This window comes from Solea solea, chromosome 18 (genome assembly GCF_958295425.1).
Source record: "Solea solea chromosome 18, fSolSol10.1, whole genome shotgun sequence".
Lineage (NCBI taxonomy): Eukaryota > Metazoa > Chordata > Actinopteri > Pleuronectiformes > Soleidae > Solea > Solea solea.
In genome coordinates, this window is record NC_081151.1 from 12,838,341 (window position 1) to 12,850,601 (window position 12,261).

At 48.2% G+C, this 12,261-nt stretch overlaps 26 non-coding genes across 26 annotated transcripts; all 26 read right to left on the reverse strand.

Moving 5' to 3' along the window:
• Positions 1-169: 169 nt before the first annotated feature.
• trnav-aac (transfer RNA valine (anticodon AAC)) lies at positions 170-242 on the reverse strand. The gene has a single exon. It is a non-coding gene; the product is annotated as a tRNA-Val (tRNA).
• Positions 243-416: 174 nt separating this feature from the next.
• Positions 417-489, reverse strand: trnav-cac (transfer RNA valine (anticodon CAC)). Its single transcript has one exon. It is a non-coding gene; the product is annotated as a tRNA-Val (tRNA).
• A 134-nt stretch (positions 490-623) lies between these two features.
• On the reverse strand, positions 624-695 carry trnad-guc (transfer RNA aspartic acid (anticodon GUC)). The gene has a single exon. It is a non-coding gene; the product is annotated as a tRNA-Asp (tRNA).
• A 629-nt stretch (positions 696-1,324) lies between these two features.
• On the reverse strand, positions 1,325-1,397 carry trnav-aac (transfer RNA valine (anticodon AAC)). The gene has a single exon. It is a non-coding gene; the product is annotated as a tRNA-Val (tRNA).
• Positions 1,398-1,571: 174 nt separating this feature from the next.
• On the reverse strand, positions 1,572-1,644 carry trnav-cac (transfer RNA valine (anticodon CAC)). Its single transcript has one exon. It is a non-coding gene; the product is annotated as a tRNA-Val (tRNA).
• A 134-nt stretch (positions 1,645-1,778) lies between these two features.
• trnad-guc (transfer RNA aspartic acid (anticodon GUC)) lies at positions 1,779-1,850 on the reverse strand. Its single transcript has one exon. It is a non-coding gene; the product is annotated as a tRNA-Asp (tRNA).
• A 595-nt stretch (positions 1,851-2,445) lies between these two features.
• trnav-cac (transfer RNA valine (anticodon CAC)) lies at positions 2,446-2,518 on the reverse strand. The gene has a single exon. It is a non-coding gene; the product is annotated as a tRNA-Val (tRNA).
• Positions 2,519-3,355: 837 nt separating this feature from the next.
• Positions 3,356-3,428, reverse strand: trnav-aac (transfer RNA valine (anticodon AAC)). The gene has a single exon. It is a non-coding gene; the product is annotated as a tRNA-Val (tRNA).
• A 174-nt stretch (positions 3,429-3,602) lies between these two features.
• trnav-cac (transfer RNA valine (anticodon CAC)) lies at positions 3,603-3,675 on the reverse strand. Its single transcript has one exon. It is a non-coding gene; the product is annotated as a tRNA-Val (tRNA).
• Positions 3,676-3,809: 134 nt separating this feature from the next.
• trnad-guc (transfer RNA aspartic acid (anticodon GUC)) lies at positions 3,810-3,881 on the reverse strand. The gene has a single exon. It is a non-coding gene; the product is annotated as a tRNA-Asp (tRNA).
• A 595-nt stretch (positions 3,882-4,476) lies between these two features.
• On the reverse strand, positions 4,477-4,549 carry trnav-cac (transfer RNA valine (anticodon CAC)). The gene has a single exon. It is a non-coding gene; the product is annotated as a tRNA-Val (tRNA).
• An 837-nt stretch (positions 4,550-5,386) lies between these two features.
• trnav-aac (transfer RNA valine (anticodon AAC)) lies at positions 5,387-5,459 on the reverse strand. Its single transcript has one exon. It is a non-coding gene; the product is annotated as a tRNA-Val (tRNA).
• A 174-nt stretch (positions 5,460-5,633) lies between these two features.
• trnav-cac (transfer RNA valine (anticodon CAC)) lies at positions 5,634-5,706 on the reverse strand. Its single transcript has one exon. It is a non-coding gene; the product is annotated as a tRNA-Val (tRNA).
• A 582-nt stretch (positions 5,707-6,288) lies between these two features.
• On the reverse strand, positions 6,289-6,361 carry trnav-cac (transfer RNA valine (anticodon CAC)). Its single transcript has one exon. It is a non-coding gene; the product is annotated as a tRNA-Val (tRNA).
• A 136-nt stretch (positions 6,362-6,497) lies between these two features.
• Positions 6,498-6,569, reverse strand: trnad-guc (transfer RNA aspartic acid (anticodon GUC)). The gene has a single exon. It is a non-coding gene; the product is annotated as a tRNA-Asp (tRNA).
• Positions 6,570-7,197: 628 nt separating this feature from the next.
• Positions 7,198-7,270, reverse strand: trnav-aac (transfer RNA valine (anticodon AAC)). Its single transcript has one exon. It is a non-coding gene; the product is annotated as a tRNA-Val (tRNA).
• A 174-nt stretch (positions 7,271-7,444) lies between these two features.
• Positions 7,445-7,517, reverse strand: trnav-cac (transfer RNA valine (anticodon CAC)). Its single transcript has one exon. It is a non-coding gene; the product is annotated as a tRNA-Val (tRNA).
• Positions 7,518-7,651: 134 nt separating this feature from the next.
• trnad-guc (transfer RNA aspartic acid (anticodon GUC)) lies at positions 7,652-7,723 on the reverse strand. The gene has a single exon. It is a non-coding gene; the product is annotated as a tRNA-Asp (tRNA).
• A 979-nt stretch (positions 7,724-8,702) lies between these two features.
• Positions 8,703-8,775, reverse strand: trnav-cac (transfer RNA valine (anticodon CAC)). The gene has a single exon. It is a non-coding gene; the product is annotated as a tRNA-Val (tRNA).
• An 802-nt stretch (positions 8,776-9,577) lies between these two features.
• On the reverse strand, positions 9,578-9,650 carry trnav-cac (transfer RNA valine (anticodon CAC)). Its single transcript has one exon. It is a non-coding gene; the product is annotated as a tRNA-Val (tRNA).
• Positions 9,651-9,786: 136 nt separating this feature from the next.
• Positions 9,787-9,858, reverse strand: trnad-guc (transfer RNA aspartic acid (anticodon GUC)). Its single transcript has one exon. It is a non-coding gene; the product is annotated as a tRNA-Asp (tRNA).
• A 629-nt stretch (positions 9,859-10,487) lies between these two features.
• On the reverse strand, positions 10,488-10,560 carry trnav-aac (transfer RNA valine (anticodon AAC)). The gene has a single exon. It is a non-coding gene; the product is annotated as a tRNA-Val (tRNA).
• Positions 10,561-10,734: 174 nt separating this feature from the next.
• Positions 10,735-10,807, reverse strand: trnav-cac (transfer RNA valine (anticodon CAC)). The gene has a single exon. It is a non-coding gene; the product is annotated as a tRNA-Val (tRNA).
• Positions 10,808-11,644: 837 nt separating this feature from the next.
• Positions 11,645-11,717, reverse strand: trnav-aac (transfer RNA valine (anticodon AAC)). The gene has a single exon. It is a non-coding gene; the product is annotated as a tRNA-Val (tRNA).
• Positions 11,718-11,891: 174 nt separating this feature from the next.
• Positions 11,892-11,964, reverse strand: trnav-cac (transfer RNA valine (anticodon CAC)). Its single transcript has one exon. It is a non-coding gene; the product is annotated as a tRNA-Val (tRNA).
• A 136-nt stretch (positions 11,965-12,100) lies between these two features.
• trnad-guc (transfer RNA aspartic acid (anticodon GUC)) lies at positions 12,101-12,172 on the reverse strand. The gene has a single exon. It is a non-coding gene; the product is annotated as a tRNA-Asp (tRNA).
• Between the last annotated feature and the right edge of the window lie 89 nt (positions 12,173-12,261).

Genomic DNA, 12,261 nt, shown 5'->3' on the forward strand with positions numbered 1-12,261 from the left:
TGCCACTTAAGTACAAGGTTTCTCAGTCTTTGAGTTATCTACTTAACAAATAGAGAAAAGGCACTTGAAATGTAGTTGCGGTTGTCAAAGTCCATCAATCCTATTATTTGTTGATCAAGGCAAGGGTGAGCAAATTTTTTTTTACCCATGGAGACTTTAAACACAGTGCTGTTTCCGCTCGGTTTCGAGCCGAGGACCTTTCGCGTGTTAGGCGAACGTGATGACCACTACACTACGGAAACCCTGGTGGGAAAACTGAGATTGTAGATTTTGCCAAAATACAATGAGCCTGATAGCAATAGATGTGTGCTTTGACAGGAGGGAGCAAAAGGTCACATTTTGATAGGTGACAGGCTCTCACTGGGATCAGTTAACATACACACATTCAATGAATCACATGCACTGCGGAAGCAAATTGTTTCCGCTCGGTTTCGAACCGAGGACCTTTTGCGTGTGAAGCAAACGTGATGACCACTACACTACGGAAACCCTGCCAAGGACACCAGGATTGGTGGAGTACTGGAGAGCTGTACCCCACCAATCTGGAAGACGTACTATCTCGCAGGTGAGGCATCAGGTCGAGTTTTGATATGAAGGTCCCATGGGACTTCAAGAGTAAAGAGCTCCCCGTCGGGGAATCGAACCCCAGTCTTCCGCGTGACAGGCGGAGATACTGTCCACTATACTAACGAGGACTGCGCCTTCTGACTGGGAGCCATGGCCAACGATTACGAGGCGTGGTCTGTCTATTTTTGCTGCCAGCCAACAGGCAGACATTGCAAGAGGTGCACTCATTCAGAGTGAACCCCATGTCAGAGTGAATACCTACCCCAGGGGGTCCTCACTCAGATAATGAAGAAGACCATACATCTCTTCCAAGGAAAGATGAAAGTTACATTCGGAAAGGCCCCATGAGGCCATCTCCAACAGGAACCTTCAGATGAGGCCATGAAAATAAAGAAAGATCGTACACTTCAGGACAGGTCTCCCCCGCAAAGTCATGGCCTTGAGAAGACAAATGCCCTTACTGTGGTCTTTCAGCAAGGATGGGATGAGTCAGGTCAACTGACCATGACAGACTGTGGTCTCCAGTTTGTAAAGTGCAACAGCCAGAGAACCTGTGAAGCTAATTTACTGACTTGTACCACAATGGTTTGCCACTTAAGTACAAGGTTTCTCAGTCTTTGAGTTATCTACTTAACAAATAGAGAAAAGGCACTTGAAATGTAGTTGCGGTTGTCAAAGTCCATCAATCCTATTATTTGTTGATCAAGGCAAGGGTGAGCAATTTTTTTTTTACCCATGGAGACTTTAAACACAGTGCTGTTTCCGCTCGGTTTCGAGCCGAGGACCTTTCGCGTGTTAGGCGAACGTGATGACCACTACACTACGGAAACCCTGGTGGGAAAACTGAGATTGTAGATTTTGCCAAAATACAATGAGCCTGATAGCAATAGATGTGTGCTTTGACAGGAGGGAGCAAAAGGTCACATTTTGATAGGTGACAGGCTCTCACTGGGATCAGTTAACATACACACATTCAATGAATCACATGCACTGCGGAAGCAAATTGTTTCCGCTCGGTTTCGAACCGAGGACCTTTTGCGTGTGAAGCAAACGTGATGACCACTACACTACGGAAACCCTGCCAAGGACACCAGGATTGGTGGAGTACTGGAGAGCTGTACCCCACCAATCTGGAAGACGTACTATCTCGCAGGTGAGGCATCAGGTCGAGTTTTGATATGAAGGTCCCATGGGACTTCAAGAGTAAAGAGCTCCCCGTCGGGGAATCGAACCCCGGTCTTCCGCGTGACAGGCGGAGATACTGTCCACTATACTAACGAGGACTGCGCCTTCTGACTGGGAGCCATGGCGACCGATTACGAGGCGTGGTCTGTCTATTTTTGCTGCCAGCCAACAGGCAGACATTGCAAGAGGTGCACTCATTCAGAGTGAACCCCATGTCAGAGTGAATACCTACCCCAGGGGGTCCTCACTCAGATAATGAAGAAGACCATACATCTCTTCCAAGGAAAGATGAAAGTTACATTCGGAAAGGCCCCATGAGGCCATCTCCAACAGGAACCTTCAGATGAGGCCATGAAAATAAAGAAAGATCGTACACTTCAGGACAGGTCTCCCCCGCAAAGTCATGGCCTTGAGAAGACAAATGCCCTTACTGTGGTCTTTCAGCAAGGATGGGATGAGTCAGGTCAACTGACCATTTCGCGTGTTAGGCGAACGTGATGACCACTACACTACGGAAACCCTGGTGGGAAAACTGAGATTGTAGATTTTGCCAAAATACAATGAGCCTGATAGCAATAGATGTGTGCTTTGACAGGAGGGAGCAAAAGGTCACATTTTGATAGGTGACAGGCTCTCACTGGGATCAGTTAACATACACACATTCAATGAATCACATGCACTGCGGAAGCAAATTGTTTCCGCTCGGTTTCGAACCGAGGACCTTTTGCGTGTGAAGCAAACGTGATGACCACTACACTACGGAAACCCTGCCAAGGACACCAGGATTGGTGGAGTACTGGAGAGCTGTACCCCACCAATCTGGAGCGGACGTACTATCTCGCAGGTGAGGCATCAGGTCGAGTTTTGATATGAAGGTCCCATGGGACTTCAAGAGTAAAGAGCTCCCCGTCGGGGAATCGAACTCCGGTCTTCAACGTGACAGGCGGAGATACTGTCCACTATACTAACGAGGACTGCGCCTTCTGACTGGGAGCCATGGCGACCGATTACGAGGCGTGGTCTGTCTATTTTTGCTGCCAGCCAACAGGCAGACATTGCAAGAGGTGCACTCATTCAGAGTGAACCCCATGTCAGAGTGAATACCTACCCCAGGGGGTCCTCACTCAGATAATGAAGAAGACCATACATCTCTTCCAAGGAAAGATGAAAGTTACAATCGGAAAGGCCCCATGAGGCCATCTCCAACAGGAACCTTCAGATGAGGCCATGAAAATAAAGAAAGATCGTACACTTCAGGACAGGTCTCCCCCGCAAAGTCATGGCCTTGAGAAGACAAATGCCCTTACTGTGGTCTTTCAGCAAGGATGGGATGAGTCAGGTCAACTGACCATGACAGACTGTGGTCTCCAGTTTGTAAAGTGCAACAGCCAGAGAACCTGTGAAGCTAATTTACTGACTTGTACCACAATGGTTTGCCACTTAAGTACAAGGTTTCTCAGTCTTTGAGTTATCTACTTAACAAATAGAGAAAAGGCACTTGAAATGTAGTTGCGGTTGTCAAAGTCCATCAATCCTATTATTTGTTGATCAAGGCAAGGGTGAGCAATTTTTTTTTTACCCATGGAGACTTTAAACACAGTGCTGTTTCCGCTCGGTTTCGAGCCGAGGACCTTTCGCGTGTTAGGCGAACGTGATGACCACTACACTACGGAAACCCTGGTGGGAAAACTGAGATTGTAGATTTTGCCAAAATACAATGAGCCTGATAGCAATAGATGTGTGCTTTGACAGGAGGGAGCAAAAGGTCACATTTTGATAGGTGACAGGCTCTCACTGGGATCAGTTAACATACACACATTCAATGAATCACATGCACTGCGGAAGCAAATTGTTTCCGCTCGGTTTCGAACCGAGGACCTTTTGCGTGTGAAGCAAACGTGATGACCACTACACTACGGAAACCCTGCCAAGGACACCAGGATTGGTGGAGTACTGGAGAGCTGTACCCCACCAATCTGGAAGACGTACTATCTCGCAGGTGAGGCATCAGGTCGAGTTTTGATATGAAGGTCCCATGGGACTTCAAGAGTAAAGAGCTCCCCGTCGGGGAATCGAACCCCGGTCTTCCGCGTGACAGGCGGAGATACTGTCCACTATACTAACGAGGACTGCGCCTTCTGACTGGGAGCCATGGCGACCGATTACGAGGCGTGGTCTGTCTATTTTTGCTGCCAGCCAACAGGCAGACATTGCAAGAGGTGCACTCATTCAGAGTGAACCCCATGTCAGAGTGAATACCTACCCCAGGGGGTCCTCACTCAGATAATGAAGAAGACCATACATCTCTTCCAAGGAAAGATGAAAGTTACATTCGGAAAGGCCCCATGAGGCCATCTCCAACAGGAACCTTCAGATGAGGCCATGAAAATAAAGAAAGATCGTACACTTCAGGACAGGTCTCCCCCGCAAAGTCATGGCCTTGAGAAGACAAATGCCCTTACTGTGGTCTTTCAGCAAGGATGGGATGAGTCAGGTCAACTGACCATTTCGCGTGTTAGGCGAACGTGATGACCACTACACTACGGAAACCCTGGTGGGAAAACTGAGATTGTAGATTTTGCCAAAATACAATGAGCCTGATAGCAATAGATGTGTGCTTTGACAGGAGGGAGCAAAAGGTCACATTTTGATAGGTGACAGGCTCTCACTGGGATCAGTTAACATACACACATTCAATGAATCACATGCACTGCGGAAGCAAATTGTTTCCGCTCGGTTTCGAACCGAGGACCTTTTGCGTGTGAAGCAAACGTGATGACCACTACACTACGGAAACCCTGCCAAGGACACCAGGATTGGTGGAGTACTGGAGAGCTGTACCCCACCAATCTGGAGCGGACGTACTATCTCGCAGGTGAGGCATCAGGTCGAGTTTTGATATGAAGGTCCCATGGGACTTCAAGAGTAAAGAGCTCCCCGTCGGGGAATCGAACTCCGGTCTTCAACGTGACAGGCGGAGATACTGTCCACTATACTAACGAGGACTGCGCCTTCTGACTGGGAGCCATGGCGACCGATTACGAGGCGTGGTCTGTCTATTTTTGCTGCCAGCCAACAGGCAGACATTGCAAGAGGTGCACTCATTCAGAGTGAACCCCATGTCAGAGTGAATACCTACCCCAGGGGGTCCTCACTCAGATAATGAAGAAGACCATACATCTCTTCCAAGGAAAGATGAAAGTTACAATCGGAAAGGCCCCATGAGGCCATCTCCAACAGGAACCTTCAGATGAGGCCATGAAAATAAAGAAAGATCGTACACTTCAGGACAGGTCTCCCCCGCAAAGTCATGGCCTTGAGAAGACAAATGCCCTTACTGTGGTCTTTCAGCAAGGATGGGATGAGTCAGGTCAACTGACCATGACAGACTGTGGTCTCCAGTTTGTAAAGTGCAACAGCCAGAGAACCTGTGAAGCTAATTTACTGACTTGTACCACAATGGTTTGCCACTTAAGTACAAGGTTTCTCAGTCTTTGAGTTATCTACTTAACAAATAGAGAAAAGGCACTTGAAATGTAGTTGCGGTTGTCAAAGTCCATCAATCCTATTATTTGTTGATCAAGGCAAGGGTGAGCAAATTTTGTTTTACCCATGGAGACTTTAAACACAGTGCTGTTTCCGCTCGGCTTCGAGCCGAGGACCTTTCGCGTGTTAGGCGAACGTGATGACCACTACACTACGGAAACCCTGGTGGGAAAACTGAGATTGTAGATTTTGCCAAAATACAATGAGCCTGATAGCAATAGATGTGTGCTTTGACAGGAGGGAGCAAAAGGTCACATTTTGATAGGTGACAGGCTCTCACTGGGATCAGTTAACATACACACATTCAATGAATCACATGCACTGCGGAAGCAAATTGTTTCCGCTCGGTTTCGAACCGAGGACCTTTTGCGTGTGAAGCAAACGTGATGACCACTACACTACGGAAACCCTGCCAAGGACACCAGGATTGGTGGAGTACTGGAGAGCTGTACCCCACCAATCTGGAGCGGACGTACTATCTCGCAGGTGAGGCATCAGGTCGAGTTTTGATATGAAGGTCCCATGGGACTTCAAGAGTAAAGAGCTCCCCGTCGGGGAATCGAACTCCGGTCTTCAACGTGACAGGCGGAGATACTGTCCACTATACTAACGAGGACTGCGCCTTCTGACTGGGAGCCATGGCGACCGATTACGAGGCGTGGTCTGTCTATTTTTGCTGCCAGCCAACAGGCAGACATTGCAAGAGGTGCACTCATTCAGAGTGAACCCCATGTCAGAGTGAATACCTACCCCAGGGGGTCCTCACTCAGATAATGAAGAAGACCATACATCTCTTCCAAGGAAAGATGAAAGTTACATTCGGAAAGGCCTGAGATTGTAGATTTTGCCAAAATACAATGAGCCTGATAGCAATAGATGTGTGCTTTGACAGGAGGGAGCAAAAGGTCACATTTTGATAGGTGACAGGCTCTCACTGGGATCAGTTAACATACACACATTCAATGAATCACATGCACTGCGGAAGCAAATTGTTTCCGCTCGGTTTCGAACCGAGGACCTTTTGCGTGTGAAGCAAACGTGATGACCACTACACTACGGAAACCCTGCCAAGGACACCAGGATTGGTGGAGTACTGGAGAGCTGTACCCCACCAATCTGGAGCGGACGTACTATCTCGCAGGTGAGGCATCAGGTCGAGTTTTGATATGAAGGTCCCATGGGACTTCAAGAGTAAAGAGCTCCCCGTCGGGGAATCGAACCCCGGTCTTCCGCGTGACAGGCGGAGATACTGTCCACTATACTAACGAGGACTGCGCCTTCTGACTGGGAGCCATGGCCACCGATTACGAGGCGTGGTCTGTCTATTTTGCTGCCAGCCAACAGGCAGACATTGCAAGAGGTGCACTCATTCAGAGTGAACCCCATGTCAGAGTGAATACCTACCCCAGGGGGTCCTCACTCAGATAATGAAGAAGACCATACATCTCTTCCAAGGAAAGATGAAAGTTACATTCGGAAAGGCCCCATGAGGCCATCTCCAACAGGAACCTTCAGATGAGGCCATGAAAATAAAGAAAGATCGTACACTTCAGGACAGGTCTCCCCCGCAAAGTCATGGCCTTGAGAAGACAAATGCCCTTACTGTGGTCTTTCAGCAAGGATGGGATGAGTCAGGTCAACTGACCATGACAGACTGTGGTCTCCAGTTTGTAAAGTGCAACAGCCAGAGAACCTGTGAAGCTAATTTACTGACTTGTACCACAATGGTTTGCCACTTAAGTACAAGGTTTCTCAGTCTTTGAGTTATCTACTTAACAAATAGAGAAAAGGCACTTGAAATGTAGTTGCGGTTGTCAAAGCCCATCAATCCTATTATTTGTTGATCAAGGCAAGGGTGAGCAAATTTTTTTTTACCCATGGAGACTTTAAACACAGTGCTGTTTCCGCTCGGTTTCGAGCCGAGGACCTTTCGCGTGTTAGGCGAACGTGATGACCACTACACTACGGAAACCCTGGTGGGAAAACTGAGATTGTAGATTTTGCCAAAATACAATGAGCCTGATAGCAATAGATGTGTGCTTTGACAGGAGGGAGCAAAAGGTCACATTTTGATAGGTGACAGGCTCTCACTGGGATCAGTTAACATACACACATTCAATGAATCACATGCACTGCGGAAGCAAATTGTTTCCGCTCGGTTTCGAACCGAGGACCTTTTGCGTGTGAAGCAAACGTGATGACCACTACACTACGGAAACCCTGCCAAGGACACCAGGATTGGTGGAGTACTGGAGAGCTGTACCCCACCAATCTGGAAGACGTACTATCTCGCAGGTGAGGCATCAGGTCGAGTTTTGATATGAAGGTCCCATGGGACTTCAAGAGTAAAGAGCTCCCCGTCGGGGAATCGAACCCCAGTCTTCCGCGTGACAGGCGGAGATACTGTCCACTATACTAACGAGGACTGCGCCTTCTGACTGGGAGCCATGGCCACCGATTACGAGGCGTGGTCTGTCTATTTTTGCTGCCAGCCAACAGGCAGACATTGCAAGAGGTGCACTCATTCAGAGTGAACCCCATGTCAGAGTGAATACCTACCCCAGGGGGTCCTCACTCAGATAATGAAGAAGACCATACATCTCTTCCAAGGAAAGATGAAAGTTACATTCGGAAAGGCCCCATGAGGCCATCTCCAACAGGAACCTTCAGATGAGGCCATGAAAATAAAGAAAGATCGTACACTTCAGGACAGGTCTCCCCCGCAAAGTCATGGCCTTGAGAAGACAAATGCCCTTACTGTGGTCTTTCAGCAAGGATGGGATGAGTCAGGTCAACTGACCATGACAGACTGTGGTCTCCAGTTTGTAAAGTGCAACAGCCAGAGAACCTGTGAAGCTAATTTACTGACTTGTACCACAATGGTTTGCCACTTAAGTACAAGGTTTCTCAGTCTTTGAGTTATCTACTTAACAAATAGAGAAAAGGCACTTGAAATGTAGTTGCGGTTGTCAAAGTCCATCAATCCTATTATTTGTTGATCAAGGCAAGGGTGAGCAAATTTTTGATGAGGCCATCTCCAACAGGAACCTTCAGATGAGGCCATGAAAATAAAGAAAGATCGTACACTTCAGGACAGGTCTCCCCCGCAAAGTCATGGCCTTGAGAAGACAAATGCCCTTACTGTGGTCTTTCAGCAAGGATGGGATGAGTCAGGTCAACTGACCATTTCGCGTGTTAGGCGAACGTGATGACCACTACACTACGGAAACCCTGGTGGGAAAACTGAGATTGTAGATTTTGCCAAAATACAATGAGCCTGATAGCAATAGATGTGTGCTTTGACAGGAGGGAGCAAAAGGTCACATTTTGATAGGTGACAGGCTCTCACTGGGATCAGTTAACATACACACATTCAATGAATCACATGCACTGCGGAAGCAAATTGTTTCCGCTCGGTTTCGAACCGAGGACCTTTTGCGTGTGAAGCAAACGTGATGACCACTACACTACGGAAACCCTGCCAAGGACACCAGGATTGGTGGAGTACTGGAGAGCTGTACCCCACCAATCTGGAGCGGACGTACTATCTCGCAGGTGAGGCATCAGGTCGAGTTTTGATATGAAGGTCCCATGGGACTTCAAGACTAAAGAGCTCCCCGTCGGGGAATCGAACTCCGGTCTTCAACGTGACAGGCGGAGATACTGTCCACTATACTAACGAGGACTGCGCCTTCTGACTGGGAGCCATGGCGACCGATTACGAGGCGTGGTCTGTCTATTTTTGCTGCCAGCCAACAGGCAGACATTGCAAGAGGTGCACTCATTCAGAGTGAACCCCATGTCAGAGTGAATACCTACCCCAGGGGGTCCTCACTCAGATAATGAAGAAGACCATACATCTCTTCCAAGGAAAGATGAAAGTTACAATCGGAAAGGCCCCATGAGGCCATCTCCAACAGGAACCTTCAGATGAGGCCATGAAAATAAAGAAAGATCGTACACTTCAGGACAGGTCTCCCCCGCAAAGTCATGGCCTTGAGAAGACAAATGCCCTTACTGTGGTCTTTCAGCAAGGATGGGATGAGTCAGGTCAACTGACCATTTCGCGTGTTAGGCGAACGTGATGACCACTACACTACGGAAACCCTGGTGGGAAAACTGAGATTGTAGATTTTGCCAAAATACATGAGCCTGATAGCAATAGATGTGTGCTTTGACAGGAGGGAGCAAAAGGTCACATTTTGATAGGTGACAGGCTCTCACTGGGATCAGTTAACATACACACATTCAATGAATCACATGCACTGCGGAAGCAAATTGTTTCCGCTCGGTTTCGAACCGAGGACCTTTTGCGTGTGAAGCAAACGTGATGACCACTACACTACGGAAACCCTGCCAAGGACACCAGGATTGGTGGAGTACTGGAGAGCTGTACCCCACCAATCTGGAGCGGACGTACTATCTCGCAGGTGAGGCATCAGGTCGAGTTTTGATATGAAGGTCCCATGGGACTTCAAGAGTAAAGAGCTCCCCGTCGGGGAATCGAACCCCGGTCTTCCGCGTGACAGGCGGAGATACTGTCCACTATACTAACGAGGACTGCGCCTTCTGACTGGGAGCCATGGCCACCGATTACGAGGCGTGGTCTGTCTATTTTTGCTGCCAGCCAACAGGCAGACATTGCAAGAGGTGCACTCATTCAGAGTGAACCCCATGTCAGAGTGAATACCTACCCCAGGGGGTCCTCACTCAGATAATGAAGAAGACCATACATCTCTTCCAAGGAAAGATGAAAGTTACATTCGGAAAGGCCCCATGAGGCCATCTCCAACAGGAACCTTCAGATGAGGCCATGAAAATAAAGAAAGATCGTACACTTCAGGACAGGTCTCCCCCGCAAAGTCATGGCCTTGAGAAGACAAATGCCCTTACTGTGGTCTTTCAGCAAGGATGGGATGAGTCAGGTCAACTGACCATGACAGACTGTGGTCTCCAGTTTGTAAAGTGCAACAGCCAGAGAACCTGTGAAGCTAATTTACTGACTTGTACCACAATGGTTTGCCACTTAAGTACAAGGTTTCTCAGTCTTTGAGTTATCTACTTAACAAATAGAGAAGAGGCACTTGAAATGTAGTTGCGGTTGTCAAAGTCCATCAATCCTATTATTTGTTGATCAAGGCAAGGGTGAGCAAATTTTTTTTTACCCATGGAGACTTTAAACACAGTGCTGTTTCCGCTCGGTTTCGAGCCGAGGACCTTTCGCGTGTTAGGCGAACGTGATGACCACTACACTACGGAAACCCTGGTGGGAAAACTGAGATTGTAGATTTTGCCAAAATACAATGAGCCTGATAGCAATAGATGTGTGCTTTGACAGGAGGGAGCAAAAGGTCACATTTTGATAGGTGACAGGCTCTCACTGGGATCAGTTAACATACACACATTCAATGAATCACATGCACTGCGGTAGCAAATTGTTTCCGCTCGGTTTCGAACCGAGGACCTTTTGCGTGTGAAGCAAACGTGATGACCACTACACTACGGAAACCCTGCCAAGGACACCAGGATTGGTGGAGTACTGGAGAGCTGTACCCCACCAATGTGGAGCAGACGTACTATCTCGCAGGTGAGGCATCAGGTCGAGTTTTGATATGAAGGTCCCATGGGACTTCAAGAGTAAAGAGCTCCCCGTCGGGGAATCGAACCCCGGTCTTCCGCGTGACAGGCGTAGATACTGTCCACTATACTAACGAGGACTGCGCCTTCTGACTGGGAGCCATGGCCACCCATTACGAGGCGTGGTCTGTCTATTTTTGCTGCCAGCCAACAGGCAGACATTGCAAGAGGTGCACTCATTCAGAGTGAACCCCATGTCAGAGTGAATACCTACCCCAGGGGGTCCTCACTCAGATAATGAAGAAGACCATACATCTCTTCCAAGGAAAGATGAAAGTTACATTCGGAAAGGCCCCATGAGGCCATCTCCAACAGGAACCTTCAGATGAGGCCATGAAAATAAAGAAAGATCGTACACTTCAGGACAGGTCTCCCCCGCAAAGTCATGGCCTTGAGAAGACAAATGCCCTTACTGTGGTCTTTCAGCAAGGATGGGATGAGTCAGGTCAACTGACCATGACAGACTGTGGTCTCCAGTATGTAAAGTGCAACAGCCAGAGAACCTGTGAAGCTAATTTACTGACTTGTACCACAATGGTTTGCCACTTAAGTACAAGGTTTCTCAGTCTTTGAGTTATCTACTTAACAAATAGAGAAAAGGCACTTGAAATGTAGTTGCGGTTGTCAAAGTCCATCAATCCTATTATTTGTTGATCAAGGCAAGGGTGAGCAAATTTTTTTTTACCCATGGAGACTTTAAACACAGTGCTGTTTCCGCTCGGTTTCGAGCCGAGGACCTTTCGCGTGTTAGGCGAACGTGATGACCACTACACTACGGAAACCCTGGTGGGAAAACTGAGATTGTAGATTTTGCCAAAATACAATGAGCCTGATAGCAATAGATGTGTGCTTTGACAGGAGGGAGCAAAAGGTCACATTTTGATAGGTGACAGGCTCTCACTGGGATCAGTTAACATACACACATTCAATGAATCACATGCACTGCGGTAGCAAATTGTTTCCGCTCGGTTTCGAACCGAGGACCTTTTGCGTGTGAAGCAAACGTGATGACCACTACACTACGGAAACCCTGCCAAGGACACCAGGATTGGTGGAGTACTGGAGAGCTGTACCCCACCAATGTGGAGCAGACGTACTATCTCGCAGGTGAGGCATCAGGTCGAGTTTTGATATGAAGGTCCCATGGGACTTCAAGAGTAAAGAGCTCCCCGTCGGGGACTCGAACCCCGGTCTTCCGCTTGACAGGCGGAGATACTGTCCACTATACTAACGAGGACTGCGCCTTCTGACTGGGAGCCATGGCCACCGATTACGAGGCGTGGTCTGTCTATTTTTGCTGCCAGCCAACAGGCAGACATTGCAAGA